The 3,813-nt window shown below is 52.9% G+C and overlaps 1 pseudogene across 1 annotated transcript; it reads left to right on the forward strand.

Annotated features, from left to right (window-relative positions):
• The first annotated feature begins 375 nt into the window (after positions 1-375).
• Positions 376-3,410, forward strand: LOC144177422 (uncharacterized; annotated as a pseudogene). The gene is made up of 2 exons (XR_013323824.1): positions 376-1,804; positions 2,873-3,410. The product of XR_013323824.1 is annotated as an uncharacterized LOC144177422 (transcript).
• Positions 3,411-3,813: the final 403 nt, after the last annotated feature.

Here is a 3,813-nt window from a genome sequence, read left to right on the forward strand (position 1 = left end):
AGTTTGAGTGAGTGGTGTTTCGAAAAAAAAAAAAATTGTGAGTGAGTTTGAGTGAGCCGCGCCAACTTTGCCGAGGTATGACCACATACATAGCTAATGTACCATTACAAAGTACAGCCTGTCTAGTTTTGAGTGTATCAATATTAATATCTTATTGTATGAGAGACAAATCCAAATTTCAAACTCGAGAAATCTTATTTGGCTTCACTTGTGTTGTATTCGTTCGTTTTGTACCGGCCAGCAAAACCAGCTGCGCGCGCACCTTTTCTTTTTGGCCCTGTGCGTCTTCATTCTCCCTCTCTCCCCCCTCCCTTGCCCTCTCTTGATGCCAACGCATATAATCACGCTTCTGACAAACGCTGTCGTTGACTGCCCGACCATCGTCCATGCTGCTGCGCTGCGCGCGCCTGTGTTACTACAGTGGCGACGAGTCTGGAAACCGCCCATGCTGCCCTAAAAGTTGAAGCCGACGGCCTGCCGGAACAAGTACCGACGACCATGACCAGCCTCCAGCTCCCGGTCTTCGACGACACAAGAGATAAGTGGAAAGCGTACCTTATTCGGGCTGAAGCGTATTTTGAAGCAAATGCTATTACTGACTCCAAAAGGCACAGAGCACTTCTGGTGGCAGCACTCAACACGCAGACTGTAAGTGCTAGCGGGACTCGGACGCCGAATTCCCTTACTTATGCCGAAACGGTCGCAGCCTTAAATGACTACTACGATCCCAAGCGTCACGAGATAGCAGAAAGCTACAAGTTTTTCACCCGGTGCCAACAAGAAGGGGAGTCGGTGCACGCGTTCCTAGTCGAAATACGGCGCATAGCAGACAATTGCAGCTTTGGAAGTGCGCTAGACCGGATGTTGAGGGACCGGATTGTTTGCGGCGTACGCTCAACTAACTTGCGCAAGCAGTTACTGGCAAAGAAAGATTTAACCCTCGAGGAGGCTGAAACAATGGCCATTGCGGCCGAGGCAACCGACAGCGATGCGAAAGATGTGAGTGCAGAACCGCCGACTGTGCTAAAAATGCGAGCTCATCATCGCTCACCCTCTCGAGGTAACTGTACACGAGGCGCGTCGAATGACTGCGGCCGATGTGGAAGCACGAAGCACGACGAAAACGCCTGCCGCTGGGCTAACGCACGCTGCTATCGCTGTGGGCGACGCGGTCATTTGGCAAAGAAGTGCTGCAGTGCTGCAACTGATGCAAAGGTTGGAAGGCGGGCAGCGAGTGTAAAGGCACTGACAGTTGAAAGCGCGTCTAGCAACGACGACATGAATAGCGCACACGTTTGGACGTTGATTTCGGGAAGAAAAAACGGTTTGGAACCACCCATACGCCGCACGTTTCGATGGGGCGACCTAGAACTGGCCATGGAAGTCGATACTGGTTCCCCGGTCTGCGTCGTATCGCGCCAAGTATACGATCGACATCACGCACAGTGGCCGCGCCTACAACCACCACGAATCAAGCTGTCGTGTTACGCGGGACAGCTTCCGGTGTTGGGTGAACTCGAACTTCCAGTGAGGTATAAAAATGTATCTGTGACTTGTCCGCTGATCGTGCTTGACTGTGCAGGGCCCAGCCTATGTGGCCGCGATCTCATTGCTTTGCTTGACAAGACGGGCGTTCCGATTGGAGACCTGACTGCGCCGGACCCTACAAAAAGTGCCGAGCCAAGCGAACATATGCTGAACCGACTGCTCGGCGAGTTCGAGGATGTTTTCTCAACAGAACTTGGAATAATCAAAGGTCCACCAGCCAGCCTGAAACTCAAAGAGACGGCGACACCGAAATTCTGTAAGCCCAGATCTCTTCCTTACGCCCTCCGCGAAACGGTCTCTCGTGAAATTGATCGGCTGGTGTCACTTGGTGTTCTATCGCCCGGGCAACATGCAGAATGGGCTACGCCTATCGTGGTCGTTTTGAAAAAGGACGGAAGCGTGAGGATATGCGGTGACTTTAAGGTCACCCTTAACCCGGCATGTGAGGTGGAGCACTACCCTCTTCCGGTTATAGAGGACATGTTCGCAAGCTTAAACGGAGGCGAATATTTCAGCATCTTGGATTTAAAGGATGCATACAATCAAGTGCCCCTTGACGAAGCGACCAGCAGGCTGTGTGTCATTAACACGCACCGCGGGCTTTTTCGGTATAACAGACTTCCGTTTGGAATAGCTTCCGCACCGGCTATTTTTCAAAGAAAGATGGATGCAGTACTCGGCGGGCTGCCGGGTGTCCAAGCCTACCTTGATGACTTGTTAGTGTCAGAAGGCAAGGGTGGTAACGGAGAGCAGCTCAAGAGAGTGCTGGAGCGGTTCCGAGAGCACGGTGTTAAACTTAGGATTGACAAATGCAAGTTTCGACAGCCTTCCGTCACTTACCTTGGCCGTCGTATAGATCGGCAAGGCCTCCACCCCATTGAAAAGAACGTAGACGCCGTGATGCAAGCCCCGCGCCCACGTAACGTTAGCGAATTGCGCTCGTTCCTTGGCATGCTCACGTTCTACGCCCGTTTCCTGCCCAATATGTCGACTGTGCTCAGCGGGCCCTTGTATCAGCTCATGGAAAAACGAGCCCGTTGGGAATGGCGGGAACCGCAGCAGTCGGCGTTTGAGAAAGCGAAAGAAATTTTGAAGAATGCGCAACTTCTCGTTCATTTTGATCCCAACAAGGAACTGAAGCTAGAATATGACGCTTCCCCGTATGGCGTGGGTGCTGTTCTGTTTCATTCGGTGGGAAATGAGCACAGACCAATTGGGTTTCGTTCCAGAACGTAAACAAAAGCGGAGCGAAACTACTCTCAACTGGAGCGAGAAGCATTGGCACTGATTTTTGGCGTTTCTCGTTTCCGTGACTACCTCCTAGGTCGGCAATTCACCCTGGTAACCGACCATCAGCCACTGCTGGGACTGCTCAAGCCTGGCCGCCAAACGCCGCCGATGGCCGCCGCGCGAATTCAGCGATGGGCACTGTTCCTGGGAGGCTACCAGTACAAGCTACAATACGTTCCGGGGAAACAACTACTGACAGCAGATGCCCTCAGCAGTATACCAGCCCCGACGGCAGGGGAACCGGTAGTTGAGGGGGACCCTTCCGAGTACGTGCTGTCGTTGGAAGCCAGTGACGACGCACGAGTTGCAGGAGCTCACTGCCAAGGACACGTTGTTAGCCCGTGTCGCAGAATACATCTTGCATGGCTGGCCTCGAACCACAAGTGGAATGGCGCCCGACTTGTTGCTGTTTTTTGATCGCACAATGGAGCTGTCGATGGCTCACCGGTTAATCTACTGGGGCAACAGAGTCGTCATACAACGGAATGCGCAGGAAAGGATGTTGCAGCTTCTACATGAAACACACCAGGGCTCCTCGTCAATGAAAGCGGTGGCGCGGTCACTGTTTTGGTGGCCGGGGATGGACAGGGAGATTCAAGAACTGTCGGCGCAGTGTGTAAGCTGTGTAGAAAACCTGCCCATGCCTGCGGCAGCACCACCCGTAAGTTGGCCGAAAATGGCCGAGAGGTGGTCCCGGATCCACATCGATTTTGCGGGCCCGTTAGCCGGCAAGATGATACTTGTGGTTGTAGATGCTCACACGAAGTGGATTGAAGCAGTACCAATGAGGCATGCGAACACAGCAGGTACCATTATGTTTTGTCGGTTCGGTGTGCCACGCACAATCGTGTCCGATAATAGCACGCAATTCACGAGTCAGGAGTTCGCCACGTTTGTAGCAAGAAACAATATTGTGCACCTGCGTACAGCGCCTTTCCATCCTCAGTCAAACGGAGCAGCGGAAAGAGCAGTGCG

Source organism: Haemaphysalis longicornis, unplaced genomic scaffold, assembly GCF_048455015.1.
Source record: "Haemaphysalis longicornis isolate Haplotype H1 unplaced genomic scaffold, Haemaphysalis longicornis Haplotype H1 scaffold_1, whole genome shotgun sequence".
NCBI lineage: Eukaryota > Metazoa > Arthropoda > Arachnida > Ixodida > Ixodidae > Haemaphysalis > Haemaphysalis longicornis.